General features: G+C 35.1%; 1 non-coding gene across 1 annotated transcript; it reads right to left on the reverse strand.

The window, feature by feature from the left end:
- Positions 1 to 22,287: 22,287 nt before the first annotated feature.
- On the reverse strand, positions 22,288 to 22,394 carry LOC116121156. The gene has a single exon (XR_004126664.1). It is a non-coding gene; the product is annotated as a small nucleolar RNA R71 (small nucleolar RNA).
- Between the last annotated feature and the right edge of the window lie 4,450 nt (positions 22,395 to 26,844).

Raw genomic sequence — 26,844 nt, forward strand, 5'->3', positions numbered from 1 at the left:
TGTACTAAGAAGTGAATTTTAGTTTTTAAAGTGTTGATTTTGATGATTTATGCTCATAGGATTTAAGAGGAAGAGAGTTTGATCAAAGGAGATTCTTAAAGGGTTGAATTTGCTCATATCAAGGGTAAATAAATCCTACCCTAAGTATGATTTAAGTTATGTTGTGTAGAGAACTTTCTTTATGCATATATATGTGTATATGTAGAATTATTGATGGATTTGGTGTTGAATAATGATTAGAACCTATCCATGAGAAGTTGTGTTGGTGTAGTTGTTATTTGATGAATCTTTGGATGAGATTTGGAAGAATTGAAGTGAAAATCTTAAAGTGTGTATTTTGGGCAGATTTGGTGTTAATTATGGAGGAGTTTATTCCAAATTTTTGGTGGCCTAAAATAGAGATAGAAGTATAGCCAAATTAGTGTTGATTTGTGCACATGAATTGTTTGATGAAATTCCAAGAAGAAGTGCATGTATGAATATGATTATGTGTTACCTTGGGATGTGTTTGTAGATGGTAGAGAATGACATGTTTGCATTCCATAATGCATAATTGCATTTAAATATGTGAATTTAGAAAGAATTATAAGCATGAAACCATCTACATGCATACATATTCATAAGAGCATGAAAATGCCCTAAAATTTTTAGAGAGAAAATAGAAAGAAATAAGAATATTAAAGATATTCAAATCTGAATTTTTCTTAAAGAAGTGTAAAAAAAATAAAATTAAATAAAATTAAATTAAAAAAAAAAGATAATAAGAAGAGAAGGTTGTTGCGATGGGGAGCCATGAGTGACATAGTCCCACATTCACGCCGCCTTTAGTGAGCGGCCTTAGAATTCAGAAAGAAGAAATGTACAGTCTGCTAGAAGTGTGTGTGGATGAGGATTGTACCCAGAATTAGAGAATTCACTCGCACGGCCAAGGCTCCAAATCCATGCCTCAACTGAGTCCGATCGGCAAGAATAGACAAGAAAGAAAGAATAGAAAGAAAGACTAGAAAAGAAAGAAAGAAATAAAGAAAAAGAAACAGAAAGCAGAATAAGAAAAATAGAAAAGAAAATGCATAATTTATGCATTTGTGAATTTGCATCATGAATATGCATAATACCATGCTCATTATCATGGGTAGTAAAAAATTTAGAAATAGAGAGCAAAACAGAGAATGAATAGAGAAAGAACTGAGAAAGAACTGAGAGAAGAACAGGGAAAGAATAGAGAATAATCGGGAAATGTGATGTAAGGAAAGAAAATTCGGAATTTTAAGCAACGGAGAGAGAGAAGGGTAGCATAGTGGGTTTATTTACTGAGCCATTGGTGCTCACTCCGTTGTTTTTAATGTTTTGCAGGTAATAGGTGAGTTGCGGTCGCTCGGAACGTCACGCAATTGAAGGGTCGGGCTACACTGTCAAGTTGCTATTTTTGAGAATATTTTGTAAATATTTGTATGTAAAGAAAAATTAAATAGGGGCCCATACTTTATTACTCGTATATATATATGTATTTTCTTATATATATTTTTAATGAGTTTTAGTGATTATTTTACGAGTATACTAGCTAGAAAGAAAGCACTACATTCACTCTTATCTGATTGGTTCTAAAGTGATTGTGAATTCTAATCGTGCTACATTGAGATATTTTTTGAGTAAAAAGGATGCTAAATCTAGGTTGATTAGATGGATTTTATTGCTGTAAGAATTTGATTTGACTATCAGAGATAAGAACGGAAGTGAGAATGTAGTGTCTGACCACTTGTCTAGACTGGTAGAGACAATGGGCCATGAAGAGCGTAATCAAGATGGGAAGTATCCCCTCATTGAAACATTCCTTGATGAACAACTTTTCTCCATCCATGAGAAAGAGCCTTGGTATGTGGACATTGTTAATTATCTTGCATGTGGAATAATTAAATCTAATTTGACCTTTCAAGAAAATAAGAGATTCTTATCCATGGTAAAGCATTACTTTTGGGACGATCCTTATTTGTTTAAAAGTTGTCTAGATCAAATAATAAGGAGGTGTGTTCCCGATACAGAGCAGTAGAGCATTTTACGACATAGCCATGAATCACTTTGTGGAGGACACTTTGGTGGCAAGAAGACGATACTTAAGGTATTGCAATCTGGATTTTATTGGCCATGTTTATTTAAGATGCTTTTGCTTTTTGTGCAGGATGTGATCAATGCCAAAGGACAAGAAAGATGAGATGTCGCTCTTGACATTCATGGTGATTGAGTTGTTCAACGTGTAGGGCATCGACTTTATGGGTCCGTTTCCTATCTCTTTTGGTTACACTTATATACTTGTGGCTGTTGATTACGTTTCAAAGTGGATTGAGGCGATTGCCACAAAAACTAATGATAGTAAGGTTGTACTTAGTTTCCTTAAGGATTTGATTTTTACTCGTTATGGTACCCCTAGAACTATTATTAGTGATGAAAGAAGTCACTTTTGTAACAAGTCCTTTGCAACGTTATTGAAGAAGTACAAAATTACACACAAAGTGGCAACGCCTTATCATCCTCAGACTTCAGGACAAGTAGAGGTGAGTAACAAGCAAATTAAGGCCATTTTGGAGAAAACAGTAAACATGTCAAGGAAAGATTGGGCTGTGAAATTGAACGATGCTTTCTGGGCTTATCAGACAGCTTTTGAGACTCCAATTGGGATGCATCCTTAAAGGTTAGTCTTTCCATTTACCAAGAGAATTGGAGCATCGAGCATATTGGGCTATAAAGCGATTGAATTTTGACATCGATAAAGCTAGAGAGGAATGGAAATTGCAACTGAATGAGTTGGATGAGCTTTGGAATGAAGCATATGAAAATGCGAAGATCTACAAAGAAAGAAACAAAGCAATACGACATAAAGAGTTTCATTTAGGTATGAAGGTGTTGCTTTATGACTCACGTTTGCATCTGTTTCAAGGGAAATTAAAGTCAAAATGGACTGAACTATTTCAAGTTCGTGAAGTGTTCCCTCATGGAGCTGTAGAGAGAGAAAACGTGAAGACGAGAAACTAATTCAAAGTTAATAGGCACCAGCTGAAGGCTTACTTGGAAAATTTTGCTCCAAATCAGATGGTGGAGTATCTCAGCGACTCCGAGTGACGACTGAGCATCCCGTCTAACTTAAGATGTTAAACAAGTGCTTCTTGGGAGGCAACCCAAGTTTTTCTTTTTATTTTTATTTTTATATTTATTCATCTTTAATTTGTTCATGTTAATGTTTCATTTTCAGTAGTTTTATTTCATTTTCAGTATTTTACTTTAGGTATGTTCGAATTTTTATTGAGATTTAACACTTGTTTATTTTTTCTAGAAAATCCAGCTCATGTTGTGACGCACTTCAACATTATGGACATAATTGATTCATCTTTACGTCGTGGCACAAGTTTACTGTGTTGTGGCCATTGTCAGCGTTTGACGCACAACGTAGTCGCTGTGCCATGATTTCATCACGCCGCAGTGCATTTCGGCAATTTGACTTTGCAAGAATCCTTATCACGCCACGACACAATACTTCATGCCGTAGTGCATTTTCGACGTCCTTTGTTAAGCAATGAAAAATCCATGTGATGCTACGGTGCAAAAAATCAAGTCATGGTGCAAATTGATGCGTGCTTTCACAAACATGCATATTTAGCAAATGCACTAGTCGCAAAAAGTAATAAAGTGATAAGTAGAGTATCGTTCCAATGAGGATAGTGTTACTAAGTACCAATTTCTCTAGTTTAAGTCCTAATTGAAGCAACAATAAATTGGATTGATGGAAAATTAACAAACAAAATAAAAATGTATGATAATGAAATTAAAGCAAAACCCAACAACTTAACTAATTAAACAATGCTAAAAAATGCTAGGGTGTTGATTTCACCTAGATACGCTAACCTAAATCATAGAATCTATTACCCAAATTATAATTCCTTGATTGAAAATCAAATTCCCTAAGTTGTTTGGCACTCCTTCTTAGGTTATACCGCCCCACCTATTCCTATTAATCTTTCAAACCCAAAAATTGAAGTTTAATAGTTCAAGGTCTCTTAAGCTTTGTGGAATTCTATCTAGATTTCATAGATTGTGTTTATCTATCAATAGTTTTCACTCAATCTATAGTATTTATCCCAAGAGGCACATATCACAAATCACTTCTCAGTCTCATTGTGAACAACATGCATTTGAATGGTGATCAAGCATCCAAAAGTCATTAAGCAAAGGGATAAACACTCAATCATGAAATTAAAACTCAAAGTAAATCAATTCATATAAATTTGAATTTTTGAATCAAGGTTACATCAAACCTCAGTTCATACTCAAAAACAAAATAACAAAAACAAAAACAAAAACAAACTGAATCAAGGTTCATCATTGAAAAACAAGCAAAAGATGGAGAAATCTTCTCTTATTTGACACCCAAATCTTCAATAATCTTCTCCTTCCAAGAGCTGCCTCCCAAATGACGAACCAAGACCCTTTTCCCACCCTTTTCGTGCCAATTTATACCTCTTTCACTTAAGGATAAAGCCTTAGCAAGCCAAAACGTGTCGTTTTATTTTTTCACATCTAACACAGTCTCGCCGCATAGAAAAGTTTTCTTGGTTGCGGCGAGGATCTTTCGAGCTAAATTTAAGCATGATAAAATCTGAATCTAGAAAATTTGTTAACATATTAATTTTATCCCTTTAAATTATATTTCTAATCGTTCAAGAATCAGCCCAATTCGAGGTTGAGAGCTCAAGTTATGGCCAAAATACTGAAGTACATCCAAAGACATTTTTCTTCAGTTCCCAACATATTGTTCACGACTTCAAGCCAAGTTTTCACTCTCTTCTAGTCAGAATTACCAAAAAAATGAAAGTTGTAGCTCTGCTTCTTAGCTTTCCATAGCTTCTAAATTCAGGTAATTATGAGTTCCCAAGCTCAAGTTACGAAATTTACGCTCAAAATTGTCATTTATGCTCAAAATCATCGTTTAGCCCTGTAAAGAAAAATTAATAGAATTAAGTAACAATTATGGCCCAAATTATATGAGAAATATCTTAAATCCTATTGAAATTCAATGCAAAATCATAGGGAAAAATAGGATTATCACAAAACAAAAATTATATAAACTGTAGTTCATTTCAACGATGCCACAATGCAAGTTTTTCACTTTTCTCGCAACATTTTCAATTCACATTCATCATTTTGCCAATATCTTGTTGAGTTATTGTTCCCTACACATCCTAAACACTTGATTTTGCATATTTCAGTCCAATAAAGTGCAAGAATTCACCAAAGAGCAGTTAGGGTTCAATTTGGGGAAATTTGATTTTTGGCAACACTTTCCAATCTGAGGTATCTGATTGCTATTCTTGTTCTAGTAAGCATCCCAGATTGCTCATTTGTCGATTTATTGGAGATTTGGTTGTGAAATTTTGAATTTGATTTGATTGATTGCATTGGGTGTTGATTGGGTGAGAAAAGTAGTTGAATTTGAATTTTGTGCATATTGTGTTGTGATTGGGGGCTGGGTGTTGGTTGATTGTTGTGTAATTGGGCAGAGTGGTGAGATTTTTTTTGGAGTGTTGTTGTTGGTTGATTTTAGAGTGTCGGTATCTTGATTTTCGAATATGGCATCTCATAAGTAGAGAAGAAATGTGGCTAGTTCGAGTAGGAGTCATGGGGCCACCCCATCGGACACCCATGACATTAGATTTGTGAGTGCCACCGTTGAGGAGAGCTATAAAGAGGCTACCACTAATGGTAGAGGTTTTGTTGATGAGCATGGTTTTGAGTTTGAGAGTCCTTGCCCTAGGGTTATTGATATTATTAGGGACCTAGGATGGGCAGCATTTACAGGCCACACGAAAGCAACCGTTGAGCCTTTGGTTATGGAGTTCTATGTAAACGCCTTCGCGAGCTGATCAGGGAAGAATTATGATTAGGGGAAAGGAGGTGAGTTTTGATGCAAAGACGATCAACAAGTATTACGGGTTGCCAGATGTTTTGACTGATCAAGATGAATACTCCAAATTCGTCAAGGAACTAAATTATGATCAGGTGCTACAATATTATCAAACGAAAATCACTAACATAACATGACGGAGATACCTATTTATCGTTTCAAAACCTTTTGGGTACCAACTTGTCATTTCAGCAACCTTGGGTATGCGTAAGTCGTTCGGCCTGTTTATGTACCTTAAAAGCATTTTGCTCAAACTTGGGATCAAGTCCCCCATTTTTCATTATTAATATGCTTGACATGCTTTACTCTTTGGAAAAACATATGCTTTCCATAGATGAACATATCATCCCATCATGACTATTTCATGGATGCATAACCAATTCATATAAACATATCTTACTTAGACTTATTTATACATAAACTTATAATTAGGTAATACATAACATATATTACACATAACCTTCATGGTCATTCATTACATCAAATATATATATGTTCATACAATCATTAAATAATTACCATGACCACTCATTCAAACATGTTTCAAAGCCATTTTAGAAATATTTCCATACTTGGAATTGATCATGGATTATTAGGCTTAAACATAAAAGTTGTAAAGAAAGGGCTACAACTTTTATGTTTAAGCCTCAACGCAGTTCGATAAGGCAAATGTTCAAAAATCACTCAGAAGACCACGGCTATGGCCATGACACCCATGGTTTCATGCCTTTTTAAGGCTTTTTCATACCTCTTTACCTCCATTTACTCCCTAACCTTTCCTAATCATTCTACCCTGTAAGTATGTGGTAAATAATCAATAATAACCTCCCTTGTAACATACTAAATTCTCATGATAATTTTATTTTGACATTTGGCTTTAAACCTTTACAACACTTAACGTTAACTTATATTCTCATCCATTATGAACATGGTTATCAAGAGTACACTTAACTGACTCATCCATATCATTTACCTAAAGCCAAAACTCATCACATAATCGTGCAATTCTAGTTATTTCATCACATAAGGCCCAATCTTCCATGTTTTCTCCACACACAAGAACACATATCTAATAACATCATAACACAACCATTTCCATTATTTGCCATCAAGCTTCAATTCTCTACAATACACATATTATAGCATCAAAACGAAGCTCAAATTTTCATGTATAACAAGAATCAAGACATTGAATCGGAAGCAAAATCGAATCAGAGACTTTTAAAGGAGCCTCCAAACATATGTAAGTGAATCTGAATCCTTTTATGGATTTTCTATTAATTTTGTTTTTATACAGATTCGTTTTTAACATGCAAAATGATATAAGTCTTTACCCAGATTTTGGCACGAAAGTAATTGATTTTTAATTTTTTTTTTTTTTTTTCTATTGCCTACTGGAGATCAATTACTTACAATCAGATCACGCACTTGGCTGGAAAACAAAGTGCTAGTCAAGGCCAAGTGCTAGTGGGCACTTGGCCACCACGGGACCACTACTAGTAGGGCAAAACAGGTCAGAACAGCGCGCTTGCTGCTGTGCATGGGCAGCAGCCTTGCAAGGTTGCTGATGTGCTACTGGCAATAGCAGCAGCCAAGACCTCATGCCAAGGCATGCGGCCACCTCCCTAGCACCAAGCAACGCCTAGCAGCGGCGTTACTGTGAACTGCAAGGCAGCCAAAACGCTATGTGCGCGGGCAACGCACATTTACGCGTTGCTGCTCTTCTAGAGCAGCTGCTGCCCTCTTTTAACAGGTAACCACCCACAGCCCCTTAAGGACAATTCGTCCAGCATCGGAAATAAATTTTAATTGATTTTGTTAAACCTAAAACAGAAAAATAGATGCAAAAATCTAGCATAACATCTCAACCAAACAAGTTAGCCAATTTTTAGATTTTAATCGACAAATTAAAACCTTAACATGCCTTGTCGATGTCAATAGTCATCTAATCCATAAAATACTAATGCAAACAAATATAATAGGCTCTGATACCATTGTAGGTTTATGGATCTATTCACGCAGCGGAATTTAAAAAAAAAAAAAAATTAGATCAAAAACCTAACCCATGATCCTTATATTTGTTGTACATTATTTTACACATGAAAAATTACCAAGATGTAATAGAAACTATACCAACATTTGGAGCCTCCTTCAAGGGATTTAGATTCGCTTCCACCCCAAGGTAGAAGTGCACAAACGGTATCCACATGAAGACAAGACGGATGTCGTTTGTTGATTTTATTGGCTGGTAAAATCACCAACTTTAAGAACAAAAATCTGCAGAATTTTTCCTTTGGGTGAAAATTCTTTCTCTCACAAAAGGCTACACGTTTTGGGAGGTAGAGAGAGGGGTGGCTAGGGTATTTTAATTGAATGAATTATTTCATTTTAATTTTTATTTCAAATTAGAATAGCCATCTATTCCAATTAGAATATTTGAATAGATTACCCTTGCAACCAAGTATGACATTTCAATTCAAATTTCAAATTTAAAAACAAAATTTGATTCACATTATCAATATTAATAATAAATATTAATATTGGCTATATATATATATATATATATATAACTAAATATCTAAATATATATAATCTCACTAATTTAATTTCCATATGAAATTAAATTTAGGCAACAACATCAGTAAATTTAATTACATTGTGAGATTACCAAAATACTCTCTCATCTTAAAAGACGAAAATGCCCTTTCATCATAAACGATGAAAATACCCTTCTCATGAATTTTATTCTTAATATGTCTTCTATGTGTGTGACCTAAAGGGTCCTCATCATATCGGTAGTGAATCATATCGCGATTGACAATCAATCAATCGTTCCACTAGACACAGACTAAGATTGATCTCTAGCCAAACATCATGGCCACTCGATAGATTTAGATTCAGTGAAACTGCTACCTATCAATGATATGGTTACCGTACAATCCAATCCTTTCATCATCTACTATCTCATCAAGGCCGAGGCACATAAGTTGTGTCAACCTCAGATATCCTTGATATCTCAGTATTCAGTTATTGGACAAATGACCGAAATAGATTGGATTGAGCTACAACTCAATCCCACTGTGGTCACAGATTTAATGTTGTTTCTATCTACCAACTTGCTCAGTGAAATAATTTCTCCTGTACCCGGGAGTGATGAATCCTCTGTCGATCCACCATAGTCTCGATACACTTTTCAATATAGTCAACCACTACCGTTATGATAGTCCTGAATAAAACTACGTTGGGCTAGTGTCAAACTACACCAATTGGTGTACAAGGCGCTCTGGTGATCTCAAGTCTAAGGATCACATGCACCACCATTCGTTGGAGGATTTGTTCCATAGACACTAAGGCAACCATCTATGTGGAATCCTCCGATAGGCCACTTCGGTGAACTTGCCTACAATAAGCACCCATGTGTTGTATCAGGTTGTCACTAAACAACTTTGACAAATGAGATCTATCACTGTCTCTCGATAGGGTTGTCCAACACTATGATAGCCTTACCATATTATCTGTGCCCTAGGTCAAGATAATACTGGGGCTATGGACGTTTCTAGAATGACCACCATATATGCTCATAGGGTTCTAACTATTGAAATTTCAAACACTCGATACTCTTGTCACGGTTTTACCATCCTAAAGACATATTTCATTTTCTTATGCGAATATAATCATATCACATGATATAGATAAATGCCTTTATTGATAATAAAACATGATTACAAAGAGTCAATTTAGAAAATAGGATTGCCTCTAGGACACCTACTCTAACAAGGACAAAGTCATCACACTTTCACATGTGAACACAAACTCATAACTAGAATCTTTTCTCAAAAGCTTAGACTTGCAATCCTTTGTCAACTTAAGAAAGTCCATTGGACTTCTTCTTCTTGAATAATTTTTTTTGTTTTGATCTGATCTGGAGGAATTTCATTTCTCCTTAGACTGGCAGATCTGTGTTGGTGTTATAAGCGTCTCTCTTGCATAAGTGTATGTTGTAAAAAATCTGTTCACATTGTTTTTAACTCTTGCAGCTTTAAGAGCTTATTTCTTCTTGAGTTTTGAGCTGAAAGCTTATCACCTTTTGAATGAGCTACTTTGTTAGACAGTGTGAAAGTTATGATTGAGTAATTTTCTAAAATGTAGAGACCCCTTACGTCTTGAAAAATCTACCAATTAAAAGGGCTTTCACACTACATGAGATTACTTCCTGAGAGATCTTTCTTTTTTTTTTTTTTTTTTTGGCCCCTTATATATCTTCTTTCACTGAAAAGAATTCAGAATTGTGTTTAAACTTCAAAAAGAAAGAACAGAAAAAAAATGAAAAGGGGCATGAGGGAAAGGAAAGATTGTTTGTGTCATATTACCCCCTTTGAGGACACTTCACACACTTATAATGAGTTTATCAATTTCTTTTATCTTGAAAGTTTTAAGTAATTAATTATTTGATTGTTAAATCCTGTGGGCTAAAGTTCTTGAAATGTTTAACTTTTCAAGATGGAGAAATGTTTTTAAGTTTTTCATGAATAGATTAGCTTATCTTGTCTCTTTAAATTTTTATGGAACTTTTGATTGATCTTATGCCTTATTCTATTTTGTTATAAGTTTTTTTTTCTTTTTGAAATAAAAGTCTTATGTTTTTGGGTTAAAAGCCGTCATTGAGATATTGTGTGTCAACATTTTAGTGGATGTTTCAACATTTGGTTCAATTTTCTCTTGTGCTCACTTTTGTTCGTAATGTGCACGCATCTGTTTTAAAAATATAATAATAATTTTTTTAAGTGAAATTTCGCCCTTTTCCAGGGTTTGTCTTTTTATATGCGCCTCCTTCTTTCTCTTTCGCGGAAAAGACAATCTCTCTCTCTCGATTTGCCGCCACCATCTTTGCTTTCACATTTTTTTTCTTCTCATAGTCTCTTGTGTGCCCTACATTGCATTTGTTTAATCATAACTCATCAAAGATCATCCGTGAAAGAGAAACATCACATCATTCTTTCCAAGAAAAGGGCCCGACATGCTCAAGAAGGAACTGAATCTGAGACTGAGTCATCCTCCTTTTCAACTGGTCAAGAAAAATCAACGTCCTTCTCACAAAGTACATTATCGTCATCATCTGAAGATCCTCCATTGAAGAAACTGAAAACTTCTAAGACTTCAAAGTCTTCAAAGGGAAAAATCTGGTAAAAATCACATAACTTTTGTTTCAGGTTCAGCTTCTCTTCATTGTGAAACTCGTTTGAATTTAGAAGATCTCCCTAATGTTATGCCTATTGTCTCTTTGAGAGATTGGTTAAAAACTGTTGAAGAATTAGAGCCTCCATCTAGGACTCTTGTCCAAGAATTTTTTGCTGATTATTGTTAGGAATTAGAAATGTCTGCTGATGTCTTTCAAGTGTTTGTGAGAGGAAATCCAGTAGAGTTTGATGTTGAAGTAGTTAGAAGGGCTCTTGCCTTACCTGTAGTGGATAAAGTTGATAAGTTACAAGATTTGAATCTTGATGTTGTGGCTTCTGAGTTGTCTGGAGGTGCTATGACAAGTTGGCCTGAATTTGGTTATATGTTTCCAAATGTGCTAACATCTCTTTATAAGGTGTTGTTCAAATTGACCTTGACAAACTGGCCACTATCTTTGCACAATTCCTCTGTTAGGGTGGAAAAGTCACAGTTTCTGTTTGCAGTTGGTACTGGAAAGAGAATTGACCTTGTAGATTTGATTTTCAACCATATCAAGGAAGCTGCAAAGTCAAAGTGTAAGTTCAGGCATTGCCCTTTCCTTTCCTGATTCAGAAGATCGTTCTCCCTTCTAAGCCTAAGACTTTCGCTAATAAATCTTATTTGAAAGTGAAGACTATCTCTAAAGTCTCATTTTGATCCCAAGTTGCTTCTCCACCACCAGAACATGTGCCATCCTCATCTTCAGCAAGAAATGTCAAATCTAACTCTTGGCAGTCCAATTTATTTTCTTATGTGCAAAATATGCATCAGAAATTGGTGGATCAAATATATGAACTGCAATCCAGAGTGGTTACTCATATGGAGCTGCTGCATACCAGTATAGATAGGATTGAAGATTTGTTGAAAAAGAAGCAATCTGATTTTGTTTCTCCTGCCCTTGCTGCTCAAAGACCAAATTACTACTCCTGTAACTGTTCAAATGCTTTTGTTGACACAGTTCATGTCCTTTTATCGTCTCTTCAATCATTTGATATCCCTCTTAATCAGCCTTCTGCTACTCCTCATGGAAAAATAAAAAAGTCTACAACATTCAGCCGTTGACTTATGAACAAAGAGGGGGAGCAGTTTTGAATTTGATGCAATGTGGAATGTGGTGATTTTTTTCTCAGGGGGAGTAATTTTTTGGATTAACTGCTAATTATCCTGAGGGGGAGTAATTTGATGCAATGTGGAATGCAGTGAATTTTTGTTTTTTTTTTTTGGTGTGCTTTGTTGGATATCTTTATTTCTGCTGATTTGGTTTATGACTATGATGTTTTTCATATATGCTTTAAGAATTGTATTGATTTGTTCTTTTGCATATCAGTGTGGTCTTAATGTTGATCTTGGCTGTGATATATTTTAATTACTGTTTAAGAATCAAACTGTACTTTGTTCGTAAGTTTGACAAAGGGGGAGATTGTAAGTGTTGTTTGTCAACTTGTGAAATATGTGTGCACATTATTGGTGATGTATGCCCTTTCGATTGTTAAGCACAATTGTGATTTTCTTTAATGAGTTACACATGTCGTAACATCTTCTTGTTTGTGCACGCATTGTCTTGTTCACATGATCATATTGAACAAAAATATGTGGGCACATTTCCGGTTTATCTGTAAACCATTTTATTAATTGTTTCTCTCTATACAGGTGTCCTTCTTTAAGATATTTTATCTTTACTGTTTTCATGAAACTTGTGTGATAAGTCATTTTACAGGTGTCACTCTCTTTTTAGAGTGGTCCAAGAAAGTTGGTTAAAGGTTTTCACATGTGTATGGTGGAGATTGGTTCATGCAAGGATTTAAATAGTGTCATCTTCTTCCTTGTGCACTAACCTGGTTTTTGCATATTCATTTTCCATTCGTGTTTGAGTATTAGAACATTGTTCCATTGTTGGAAACTTGAAGAAAGTCAAGCTATGGAGCTAAAAGAAGTGTTCCGCCATTGAAGCTCAAGTGAAGCTCGAACTAACCAAGTGGTGTCTTGGGCTGGAGCTTGCTATAGCAGAACACTGAAGAAATCAGAGGGTGGAGTTAAATTCTTGTAGAACAAAGAGTGTTTTACACTGTTGTACTTACCTTCAACTCCGTGTTTGTTATAATGGATTTGCTTCATCTGGACTTGGTCCAATGGATGTAGACTAAAATGATTTTAGCCAAACCATGTAAATTCCATGAGTGCTTTACTTCATGCTCCTATTGATTAGTTTTTTTTTCATGGTTTGATGATTAATTTAACAAAACAGTAAACACAAGTTTAAAAATCCATTCCGCTGCAAGTTTAAAGAGTGCACACACTGTTACATTTATGACTACATACATAAGATGTATTTTATGACAAGATTTCACAACTATTGTAAAAAGCTTATTTTCTAGTAGTTGAATACTTTAAATATGCATTTATTAAATTTTTTCAATGATCAATTCTTAACTGATGTAACTTTGTTTAAATCAAGTAGGTTTAATGCTCTTGAAATTATAATATCATTAATTTTTTTAATGATATGACTATAACGTGATAAGTATTTAATTGAAATAATGTTATTTCAAAATGTAAATAATCAATTTTAGACATGTACTAATTTTATATAGATATTTGGTTTTGGAAATCATATTACTGTGACATGGTTATTTGGGCAAATACAACAAAATATAAGTTTAATTAGAGTTATAATTTTTTGTTTTTGGAATCTTATAAGAGCTACATAAATGTTTAATTGCATTGCTTAACTGTAGCCAAGGAAAAAAAAAAAAACCTTTAAATTAGATTTTCGATAAAAAGATTTATATGACAATCTTACCACGTTATTTGGTTGGTGTGGTGAGACCATCTAATGACATAATGATATATATATATAGTGTAATAATGCTATGAAAACTTAAAAGAAACAGGAAGTAAATTTACAGAAGTACTTACGAGGGAAAGTCTTATCATATGATTTGTCTGATGTAGTGAAATCATCCTATAAAATAATTACATGTATTGTTATAAACTTATATTAGATACCAAAATTTCTCTTTATTTCATTTATCACCATCATTGATCAATAAACTCTCTTTATCAATCACCAATAACCACCACCATTATAGGTGGTTTATATATATATATACTTCCTGTTTCTTTTAAGATTTCATAGCATTATTGCACTCTTCTAATTTTATTAAAATTTTCAGTAAAAGTAAGGATGCTTAACCCATTTTCAGCAAACCGCTACAGGCAGGAGTGAAAGGCCATCAAAATTATGCAGAATGAATTAGACATAAAGTTAGTCATGTAATAATTAGGAAATTAATAGGACATAAGGCACCATTAGTAAGAGAAGAAGTGAAAACACCTTGACAGAGAGAAAAGGGGAAAAAACTATCTTTGTTATTCAAGCCTAGTACCTTTGACTACATTATGGGTATTAAGCAGCTTACAGTTGGATTTAGCTATAGTAAAACTAAATAATACAAAAATGAATTAAGTAGACATACTAAATGTTGTACTTTAACTAACTTAACCTTTACTAGACTAACTGTTGAACTAACTTCTAACTAAACCACTCTAATTGATTAACCAATATCCCCCCTCAAGCTGGACATATGTTGAATATCAAAGAGTCCAAGCTTGGAAAGTAAGTGACAATGCTGTCTCTTACATAAACCTTTGGTGAACAAATCGACTGACTGCTCATTAGAAGAAAGGTGAGTAGTATGGATGACTTTGGCTGCAATCTTCTTATGGATAAGATGACAGTCTATTCAAGATGTTTGGTCCTCTCATGGTAAATTGGATTGGCTGCAATATGAATGGCTGCTTTGTTATCACAATACAAAGCAGCAGGTTGTAAATTATGTATCCTCGAATCACGAAATAGACTAAGGATCCAAATAATTTCACAACATGTGGAAGCCATGGCACGATATTTTGCCTCACAAGAAGATCGAGAAATAGTATATTGTTTCTTTGTTTTCCAGGAAACTAAGGAGTTGCCAAATTTGATACAGTAACCTGTCAAGGATCGTCGAGAAATAGGATAGCGAGAAATAGGATAGGATCCCCAATCATAAGGCAATAAGGTGTAACTACTTTGTGGAGGAGAATAATATTCCAAGACCAGGATTATGTTTGACATCAAGACTCTTATAGTAGCTTGCATGTGAGAATGTTTGGGCAAATGCATATGTTGACTCAAACTTTGCATTGAGTAACATATATTAGGGCATGTCATACATAGATAAATGAGCTTGCCAACTAACCTTTGGTAAGAAGAAGGATCTGCTAACAAGTGATCAGCTTTGGTTTCAACTGAAATCTGGTCAAGTGCTATGGAAGTTAATTTCAAATGTTGTTTAGAGGGAGTGTCTATAGGTTGAGTGGCTGTCAGACCAGATTCAGAGAGAATCTCCAAAGCATATTTTCGTTGATTGAGAACAATACCTTTGCTAGACCTACTAACTTCCATCCTCAAAAAATGTCGCTTGTGATAGAGATCTTTTATTTTAAAGTTGAAATTAAGATATCTCTTAATTTCAACAATGGTAGAGAGGTTATTACCTGTAAGGAGCATGTCATCAACATAAAGTAACAACATGGCAAAGTTGGATCCCTGCCTCTTAGTAAAAAAAGAGTAACCATTCTTGGACTATTGAAAACCATTGTGAAGAAGAGCAATAGTAAACTTATGGTGCTATTGTCTAGAAGCATGTTTTAAGCCATATAAAGACTCGAGTAACTTAAAACTATATTCTTACTCTAGCCAATATGCTCAAGCCCTTGGGGAATTTTCATATAAATTTCTTCCTATAAATCTCCTTGTAGAAAAGCATTAAAGACATCCATTTGAAACAATAACCAGTTATTCATAGCAACCAAAGCCAAGATAGTACGAACAATAACCATTTTAGCAACATGGGAAAAAGTTTTAGTATAATCCATACCCTCTTGCTGATTAGTTTTCTAGATAAAGAAGGTTGTATAGACTGAGAAACAACATTAGGATTAATAAAAAAAAAAAATCAGGATCAACAAAAGGAATATTACTTGAAGAAGAAAAGCTATGGATAGGTGTAGATGAAGGATTGGATTCCTGAGTATTGAAAGAATTAGGCATGAATCCAATAGGAGCAAAATCAAAATTGGTTTATGCACTAGGAAATAAAGTTGTATACTTTGTATATAGTTTGGAATCAAAATACAGTAAAATGTGCTTAAAAAAACTCAACATCTTTGCTAACAAGTATCTTGTTATTAGAAATATCAAAAACTTTATACCTTTTTTGAAAAATAAGATTACCCAAAAAAATGCAAGGTAAAGCTCTTAGACTAAATTTATGTGTTGGGCAAAACATTGGCATAACTAAGACATATGAATACTCTTAAATTGGTCAAGTCTAGTGTTTTATGGAAAAGAATTTCATATGGAGATTTATTATTTAGAAGAGGTGTAGGAACTCTATTAAGTATGTATGTAGCAATGAGAATGCAGTCTCCCCAAAAATGAATAGGAACATGAGATTGAAATTTTAGTGCTCTTGCAATATTCGGTATATGTCAATGCTTCCTTTCTACAACCCCATTTTTTTGGGGTGTGTAAGGACATAAATGCTCATGAATTATACCAAGAGAACTTAAAAAAAATGTCAAATTCTTATTAAAGAACTCGGTTCCATTCTCTATCCTAATCTTCTTAGGTGTAAGAGAAAATTGATTTTGAACCATCAAAATGAACTGTTTGAACACATGAAAAGTATTAGATTTTGTAACCATTAAAAAGGTCTAGGTTGCTTGTGAATGATCATCAACCAATGTAAGAAAATGTTTGAAACCATTGTATGTTGGATCCTCATAAGGACCCCAAAAGTAATTATGTAAAAGATAAAAAATATGAGCTGAAAAAGATAGGCTATATGAAAAAGATTTTCTAAATTGCTTAGCCATAGGGAAAATTTTACAATGGTGAAATGATTCCTATACAGAGATGTGCTTAAGAGAAGGAATCAATTTTATTCTAGAAAAAAGATGTATGTCCTAATCTATGATGCCAAATAGTAGCATTGACACTAGTACAAGCAGTCAAGATTGGTGTACAATCTAAATTATTTTCTATAACAGAGTAAGACAGATTATTAGCTTGTGGCATAACCACATAGTAAAGCCCATGATATTCTTTACCAATCACTGTCATTGACCCAATCCATAAGTCTTGAAACGAGCAAAAATGAGGAAAAAATATGACAGCAACATTATTGTCTTTGCAAAATTTAGAAACAAATAACAAATTATAGTGAAAGTAAGGGACAAAGAGAACTTTTTGGAGTTTTATCTGAGAGGAAAGGGATATATCACCAATATGGGTAATAGGTGTGGTCATACCATTTGGAAGTTTAACACTAGGTTTTTTTGAAGAGTTGTATGAAGAAACATTCTCCAGACTTTGAAATGCCAAAGTCATATGGTCATTAGCTCCTGTATCAAGAATCCAATCATTATGTAAATTGTGCCAAGAAAGGACGTGATATTACCGGCTATATTACCAATGATTTTAGAGTCTGTCTGGGCCAACTTAAAGTTAACACTTGAACTATCTTTGCCAAGAAGTTTTAGAATTTCTTAGTACTATGCTGGAGTAAAAAGACTTCAAGGTTTGCTCATAGATGCAAAAGTCCTTTGTGGATCATCCATCATAAGAGATTCATTGTGATTTGTAGCAGGAGTCTTATAATTTGTCCCTTTCTTCTGTTTATTTCTCTGTCGATTATTATCCATATAGCTTCCAACAAAAATTGACTATGTGATTAGCCAAATGACAGTATTCACATTCCATAGGTTTCTTTTGTTTGGTGCCCTGAGTAGAATTGTTCACAGATTTAGCATTGTGAGTAAAAAAAGTTGAGACATCAGACTAAGTGTTAACAATGGTGGTAATTCCTCGCTATTTTTCTTCTTGGTTTAACATTGAATAAGCAATATTGACTATCTGCAATGGATTCATTAGTAAGATTGAACTATGAACTATTGAATAACTATCATTGAGACCCATAAGAAACTGCATAACTTTCAGAGTTTACTCATGTTCTTTAGTAATGTTAGACACAGGATAAGCACAATTAGTAAGTGGGAGCATTGAAGCATATTCATCCCAAAGGATCTTCAATCTTGTATAATAGACTGGAATAGTATATGTGCCTTGTTGAATCATAGCAATTTCTTTCATTATTGAATAAATTCTTGAACCATATTCATCCCAAAGGTTTTTCCATACTGTAGTAGCATTGTTCCCATAGATGACTCTAGCATCACACTAGTCCCATTGCTGCACTTGAAGAGAATCAAGAGGATGACCAAATGAGCCATCTATAAAGCACAACTTGTTATTGGCTAAAAGTGCTATTCGCATCGCATGACTCCAAAGTCCACAGTTATTTGTTCCCGTCAAAATCTAACTTATTATTTGACTTCCAGAAGTATCAGAAGGATGCATGTATAGTGAATTATTGTAATCTACTACCATTGTAGCTCCTTGAACACTGGTGTTTATAGATCCACTCATTGTTGATCAAGAATTTAGGTCAAAAGAAACAACTCTTTCGAGAAGAAATTTCAAACAAAAATTCAAAGATTTTGAATCAATTGAATGAAACAAAAGAAAAAACAATCAAATTGAAAGAAGATTTGAGGAATTTTGTTTGGGTGAGCTTGGATCGATGCTCTGATACCATATTAGAAAGAGAAGAAGTGAAAACACTTTGACAGAGAGAAAAGGGAAAAAAAAAACTATCTTTGTTATTCAAGTCTGGTGCCTTCAATTACATTCTGGGTATTTAAGCAGCTTACAGTTGGATTTAGCTACAGTAAAACTATATAATACAAAAATGAATTAACTAGACTTACTAATTGCTGTACTTTAACTAACTTAATCTTTACTAGACTAACTGCTGAACTTTTCACTTGACAGAGAGTAAGGGTGTACAAAATCGAATATTAGATTCGGTTGGGCACTTTTTTATCCAATCCAAATTTTGTTTGATACAATCCAAAAATTTGGATCATATAAACAGATATCCGGATTTGATCCGAATTTGAATGAAAAAAAAAAAAAGAAAAAAAAAAAGCTAGAAAACATGGAATACATGCTGTAAAAAACATCAATTTGAGCTTGACAAATTAAACCAATTTAATTTAGTTTATGAAGGATGAACAATGAGCAACGAGCAGACCACAACAACAATTTGCCTATGGAAGTTCCTTGAGCAATGAGCAGAGAAGCATAGTCACAGAGGCTAAGAATGAAAAAAATATTGAACAAAAAACATGGATACAATCTGTAAAGCAAATATATAAAGGTCTCAACCTACATGGAACACACAAGTGACTGTTAGAGTCATGAAAGTGACTCTATTTTGGTGATAAAATACCCTATGTGTAATTAAATTGAATTTATATTGAGACAATTGAAGAAATTATGGAATTATTAATGGAAAATCACATCTTAATTTTTCCTTAAAATTTGTGCATGTTTGGAATGATTTTTGAGACGTTGTGAGCCGATATTAGGTTGTGATTTATTGATTAGGTCTGAATTTGTCTCATATTCTGCTCAGGGGGTAAATTGTCATATTTTTGGGGGTTGATTTTGTCAGTTTTCATTCATACAGTGACTAAAAAATTTGCCTAACTTAGCATAAAAGAAGACGAATAGTTCTAAAACAGGAGTCAGCTGCCACCCATCAAACCCAAGCTCACCTCATCGGATTCTGGCAACTGTCCGATGACCATTCAACTTCCCCATAACCAATCTCCTCATTTCTAGCCTTCCAACACCCTCACACGCCCTTTTTTGTGAAAGATCACCGCAAACTGTGATGACTTTTCGTCTTCCGTTGTCATACCTCTTCGACTTCTCGACACGATTTCGTGTGTTTTTTACGTTGATTGGTCCTCTCAACCACACACCTGGACCCCCTAGCTCGTGAGCTTTCCATCGATATCTTTGAATCCCATTTTCGGCACCTTTTGCTAGAAAACCCCCCAGAAAACTAACATATTCTGTGGAGTTGTGACGATTCACATTTTGAGCTATCCGTTGGTCGTTTCCACTCCTTCTTCGGATCATCTCATTGTCAATTATGTGCTCTTCGCCATGACTAGCTTCATTTCCACCGCTCCAGCCTTCATCGACACACCCATGAGTAGTTGAGCTTTCGATCGTTTGTTACGACATAGGCAAGATCGATATTGACTCCACCACTCTCCTCATCAGGTCTCGACTAGTTGAATGAGCCTGATCGTCGAACATTCGATAGTATTATGTATCGAACTATATTTGTTTTCATTTCATGTTTGATTTTGATACTTCAATGTAGTTTGTGCATAATTTATGGTGAATATGGTTGTCCATTGAGATTATATGTTTACATAGAACTTATTGAATGATAAATGTTGGTTTTAGATAATTAAATGATGAATATTTCTTTTCGTTATTTCGCATCGATTGTGATTGAGTTGTGATCGCATTTAAAGCCATTTCTACTTTTGTTGTTTTTATTGTGAAGTTGGTTGATCGGATGTTATGCATTAACATATTGTATGTGTTAGTGACGTACCAACTAGTGGTTTTGTCTTATAGCGTTTGTCAGTATTCAATGATAGTCTCTAACCAATCAAACTTAAGTCATTAGGTGAGACAGAATAGATTATACTTAGAGTTCCGGAAAGCGATTTTGATGGTTTATCTTGCCTTGTCGGTTTAGGGGATCATCGAGTGTGGAGGAGAATTGTGAGAGTTGGTCTTGTGTCGAACAAAACCATACTGGCAACATTTTTATTATAAAGTCTTAATTAGTTTTAATTTCAAGCATTTTATCATTTGCACTTTGTTTGTTTCTAATTAAGTTCTTCAATTATAGCTATTAGTTTTCCTAGTTTAATCATTCATTTGCCATCTTCATTTAGTTTACTCAAGTACGTGTCAAGTCATTAGTTGTGCTCGACCCTTCTTACGACTAGCTAAGTGGTTAGGTTTATTAATTTTGTGGCCACGACGACCGGCTCAACAAAATTTTGGCGATGTTGCCAGGGAGCAATGTGCTTTTGATTTTGTGTGTTTTTGAGTTGTGATTCGTTCTTTTTACTTAAGTTTTCTGCATTTTTTATTTTATTTTATTTTACTTCATTTATTTTCATCTTGGTTTCAATCGAATAGATTCGTTCGTGTTTATTTTGTATTTACAGGAAGTTTGCAATTGGGAAATTGGTGCAGCTTGTCATGTGAAGCGAAGTGTTGGCATGAACTGATTGTGAAGTTCTTTTGTCTTTTTAGTTTTAAGTTCTTTTTATTTTTGGTTAATCATTTGTGTGATTGATTGCATGTTGATAGTATTAGTTAGTTAATTGTTAGTTTTCCTATTGTTTTGGGCATATTTTGTTTTTAATTCCTAAGCTTTAATTTTTGTTCTTAGTACTAATTTCTTTTAGGTTGCATTGATAGCTTTAGTTTTGATTAAGCATATTTGTTTGAGCGAATTTTTGTTGGGTAAAGTTTCATTAAATTTTAGATTTGTTTTGTGTGATGATTGATTTGCTTTCTAGGATTTGCATTTAGTTATTTTTCTTTGAATTTTTTTGTTGCGGTTGTTTGTTGAGCCTCTTGTGTGTTTGATTGATGAATGCAAACTAGAAGATCTAGTAACAAAGAGTTATTACCTATTGAAATTGAGTGCACTTATAAAAAGAATAGAAAACAAGCACGTAGGATGGCCGACAATGATGCACCCGAGCATGTGCCCCTTTGCCAACATTTCAAACCCACCACATACACTTCAGCCTCATGTACCCGTATCCCCAATGTCCAGACACAACACTATGAGATCAAAACTAGTGTCATCCAATTGCTACCAATTTATTATGGGAATTTAAATAAGGAGCCATACAAACACTTAGATGAATTTTTAGAGGTTTGCTCTATAGTTAGACTTTAAAATGTAAATGAGGATGTTATGCGTTTAATTTTATTCCCATTCTTACTTAAGGATCGAGCCAAACAGTGGCTCAATTCTTTGGCAGTAGGGTCCATTACCTCTTGGTCCCAAATGCAACAAGGATTCCTAAAAAAGTATTATCCCATTGGTAAAACCAACAGCATAAGACGAGCTATCACTAGTTTTACTTAACTAGATGGCGAGGAATTTTATGAGAGTTGGGAATGTTTGAAGGAAATTCTTAGGAAGTGTCCCCATCATCCAGTCCCTAGGTGGCAATTAGTTCGTAGTTTTTATGATGGACTGACAAAGAGGCATAGGAATGTGGTAGACGCCTCTTGTGGAGGAACATTTATGCACAAAGATGAGAATGAGTTATGGCAAATCTTTAAGACCTTAAGTGAAAATTCAATGCACCACATTTCTGTGTCTAGAATGTCTTTCTCAGGGCAGGCATCCAAGAAGGGTGGCGTGTATGAGGTGTCACAGTTAGATGACAGTATTTCCAAGCTAAAGGTGCTAGCCCATTGGTTTAACAAGTTTGTATCTATACAAGGGTAACCCTCTACACAATCATCTTAGAATAGGGTGAACCATGATGTTTTTTCCGTGCACTCCACTTTCGACCATCCAATTAAGGAACCCGCCCCCAATCCTTTTGAGGAGCAAGTGCAGGTTGTACAAGGCTTCCAGAGACGGAATGATCCGTACTCAAACATGTATAATCCTAGGTGGCATAACCAACCTAATTTTTCATGGAAGCCACAACCACCTTAGAATGCCCCCAATAATATGTCATATAGGAATAATCCTTCCAATCAGCGAGACAATTATAAGGAGCAACCTTCAATCCAACCACCTGCCCAACCTAGGATCCTGCCCCCCGTTCAATAGCACACTCTAGGGCCGAATTCATTAGAATCAATGATGGCTCAAATGCTCTAAACTGTGCAGAAACAAAAAGCCAACATGAATGCTAGCTTCCAAGATTTAGAGCAAAATACCTAACTACTACATTCTCATTCCCAACCCATCAGTAAGCTAGAGACCTAGATTGGTCAAACAACCGAAGCAGTCAATAGGAGGGAACAAGGCCAATTGCCTAGTCAAGTCATAGGTAACCCTAATGGTTCTTCTTAACAAAGAGGGTATTCCGAACAAGATAAGGTTGTGATGAATCTTCGAAGAGGTCGAGAGCTAATTAGGCCTAAGAGGAAAGTCTATGTAGGGACCAAGCCAAAGAGGGTGAGAGTGAGCCACTTGTAAAGTCAAGTGTTCAGAAACTGGGTAAGGAGAAAGTTGGGGAGAATGAATCATCCTCTGCATTGTACATATTGAGATCACCTTTTCCTCAGTGCTTAGAGCCCCAAAATGTTGCCACTACTAGGAAAAGCGCTATGATCGAGGAAATGGTTGAGTTGTTTAAGCATGTACAAATTAACAATCCACTTTTAAGTGCCATTAAGCAAGTACCTACTTATGCCAAATTCCTCAAAGACTTGTGCATGCAAAAGAGGTGAATGAAATCTCACACACCCAAGACTATACAATTACCGAAAAATGTTAGTGCATTTGTCTCAAACCGTCTTCCTTCGAAGTTAAAGGATCCTGGAGCTCCTATTATTTCCTGTGTGATAAGTAATGTCAATATTGATAGAGCACTCTTAGACTTAGGGGCAAGCGTGAACTTATTACCCACTTTCGTGTATGAGCAGATTAACTTAGGTGAGCTCAAGTCTACTGAAGTCATCCTATAGTTAGTTGATCGATCAGTCAAAATGCCTAGTGGCTTAATTGAGGACATGTTAGTTAGGGTTGAGGAACTATATTTTCCAGTGGATTTTCTTGTCTTAGACATGAAGTATATGAGCAATGGAAGTATGCCACCGATTTCTAGCAACGGCAAACACTTGTATTAACTATAGATCAGGAAAGATGGAAGTGTCTTTTGGGAATAAGAAACTAAGGCATAATTTGTTTAATGCTGGTTTAGGAAAATAGGAAACTGAAGCATGAGCAAAACAATGCTCAACCTAGCCACTAGGAAAATACATTTTCTCTCCCATTTATCGACCAAATCCTAGAAAAACTTGCTGGACAGACTTTCTATTGTTTTTTGGATGGCTATTTTGGATATAACTAAGTACCAGTTGCCCCCGAAGACTAGGAAAAGACCATGTTCACATGTCCCTTTGGTATGTTTGCCTTTCATCGCATGCCCTTCGGGTTATGCAATGCACCGTCAACATTTCAAATGTGCATGTTATCAATATTTTCTGAAATTCCTTGAAGTCTTCATGGATTATTTATCTATGTTTGGTTTTTTATGATTGTCTCGAAAAGCTTGCATTGGTGTTGAAACAATGTAAAGAGACAAATCTTGTTCTTAGTTTGGAGAAGAGCGATTTCATGGTTCAAGAGGGAATTGTCTTAGGTCATGTAGTTTCCAAGAAGGGGATAGCAATGGATAAGGCAAAGGTGGAGCTGATTTCTCAACTGCCATTGCCTTCATCGGTCAAACAAATTAGGTCTTTCCTAGGCCATACAGGATTTTATAGACATTTCATCCAAAATTTTACCAAGATCTTTAAGCCTTTCTGTGATTTGCTAGCTAAAAAGGTTCCCTTTGTTTTTTATAATTCTTGTATGACTACCTTTACCATTTTGAAAGAAACATTTACCACAACACCCATCATGAAACCTCTTGATTGGAATCTACCTTTTGAAGTGATGTGTGACGCATCGGAATATGCCATTGGTGCAGTCTTTGTTCAACAGGTGAATAAAAAGCCCATTGTGATCTATTATGCAATCAAGACCCTCTCTGATGCTCAATGCAATTACACCACTACTGAGAAGGAGTTGTTTGTAGTAGTTTTCTCCCTTGATAAGTTCTGGTTTTATCTGCTTGGGTCTAGGATAGTTGTCTTTACAGACCACGTTGCAGTTAGGTATTTGTTAGACAAGAAAGACACTAAGCCTAAACTAATTCGATGGATTTTGTTGTTGCAAGAGTTTGATCTAGAAATTAAAGATAAAAAGAGTAGTGATAATGTGGTCGCCGACCACTTGTCCAGACTTTTTACAGAGTATGTCCCTAGTCAATGTTTGAATGACTTCTTCTCGGATGAGCAATTATTTACTATATCCTAATCCAAAACACCTTGGTATGCCCATTTAGTCAATTAGTTGGCCGTGGGACAATTACCATTGAGGTGGACCAAAACTCAGAAAGATCATTTCTTTGTAACCATCAAGCATTATTTTTGGGAAGACCCTGACCTTTTAGGGTGTGTGCACACCAAATTGTTTGGAGATGTGTTCCTGACCACAAGTTTTGTAGTGTGCTTGCATTTTTCCATTCTTATGCTTGTGGTGGTCATTACAATGGCAAAAGGACTACTCTAAATGTCCTCCAGTGTGGTTTTTATTGGCCCCATCTTTTTCACGTGCATTCTTTTATTGTCATGGTTGTACTTCATGTTAGAAAGTAGGGAATATTGGTAGATGAGATATGATACCCTTTAGTCCTATTTGGTTATGGAAGGGTTTGATGTGTGGGGTATCGATTTCATGGGTCCATTTCACTCATCTTTTGGCTTTTAATATATCTTGCTTGCAGTGGATTATGTGTCTAAATAGGTAGAAGTCATTGCCACTAGGACCAATGATCATAGGGTGGTCGTCAACTTTGTTCAATCGCACATATTTAGTCGTTTCGCTCACTCATATGCCATCATCAGTGATGGTGATTCACATTTCACCAATAGGCATGGTGGCTCACTTTTGAAAAAGTACTCAATCACCCATAAAGTTGCTATATCTTATCACCCTCAAACTATTGGACAAGTGGAACGTGCTAATAAGGAAATTAAGAACATTTTAGAGAAAACCATACGGCCCAATCATAAGGATTGGTTGGTGAGTTTGAATGATGCATTTTGGGCCTATCAAACTGCATATTGTACCCCTATTGGAATGTCCCCTTATCAATTAATTTTTGGGAAAGCATGTCATTTACTTGTAGAACTTGAACATAGAGCATATTGGGCCATAAGGAAATTCAATTTTGATATGACCATGGTCGGTGACCACAGGAAACTCCAACTTTTAGAGTTAGATAAGCTAAGACACGAAGCTTATGAGAACTCTCACATCTCTAAAGAGAGGACTAAGGCTTTTCATGATAAACACATTATTAGAAAGTCATTCTCTCCTAATCAAAAATTGTGGCTCTTTAACTCCAAGCTTTGTCATTTTCCGGGCAATCTTCGGTCACGATGGGATGGCCCTTTTATTGTTCTTAATGTTTTCCCTCATGGCGCTGTTGAAATCCAAAACCCAAAAAGGGGACAAGTTTTTAAGGTGAATGGCCAAAGACTTAAACCTTATGTCGATGGCATCAATGATGGAGAGGTGATTGAGGAGTGTTCTTTGTTAGAACCAAACTAGCCATTCAAATGTACTAAGTCTAGTTGAAGACTTTAAACTTAGCGCTTGTGTGAGGCAACCTACCTTTGTAAATATGTTTTTATTGCTTTGATGTTTTTGTTGTTTTTGTCTTTGCAGGATTTTTCATGTTTGGAAACTCATTAATTAGTTGAAGACTATGCTCAAGCATACTCCACAAACTTCATTGGTGACAACCCCACCATTGTTCTTCAGGTTGTATCTCTCCACCTTATATGCTGCTATTGTTAGATATTTTCTCGAATT

Source organism: Pistacia vera, unplaced genomic scaffold (assembly GCF_008641045.1).
Source record: "Pistacia vera cultivar Batoury unplaced genomic scaffold, PisVer_v2 Contig968, whole genome shotgun sequence".
In the NCBI taxonomy this organism is placed as follows: domain Eukaryota; kingdom Viridiplantae; phylum Streptophyta; class Magnoliopsida; order Sapindales; family Anacardiaceae; genus Pistacia; species Pistacia vera.